A 446-nucleotide genomic window follows, 5' to 3' on the forward strand; every position below is an offset into this window, starting at 1 on the left:
TTCGTCAACCACACTAGCAAGCTGTTCGGCTTCCTCGCGATCTCCAGCCAGCCCGTGACAGCCTTGGAGAGCTTCGCCACGGACTACGAGCGAAGGACGCGCGCCCTGCGGACCGTCCTGGCGCTCAGTCAGCTTGCCCAGAAACGTCCTTCAATTTCGGCATTGTCCTCGCCGCGCTCTGCTACGCGTTCCTCATCAGGGAGGAATGCAGACGCCCTTTCGAACTCGCTCGGAGATCACACAGTCAGAGTCAAGGAATGCAAAACCAGAATTGAGAATCGCAGAACCAGAATTGGCAATCGCACAATCGGACTCGGGAATAAGAACAACCAGAACTGGGAATCACACAATCGGACTCGGGAATCACAGAAGCAGCCGGAGGGGCGAGACTGAAAGCCTGGCGCCGGAGCAAAATGAATCAACCCCGTCCAAACAGGATGAGAAAG

This window comes from Penaeus monodon, chromosome 29, assembly GCF_015228065.2.
Source record: "Penaeus monodon isolate SGIC_2016 chromosome 29, NSTDA_Pmon_1, whole genome shotgun sequence".
In the NCBI taxonomy this organism is placed as follows: Eukaryota; Metazoa; Arthropoda; class Malacostraca; order Decapoda; family Penaeidae; genus Penaeus; species Penaeus monodon.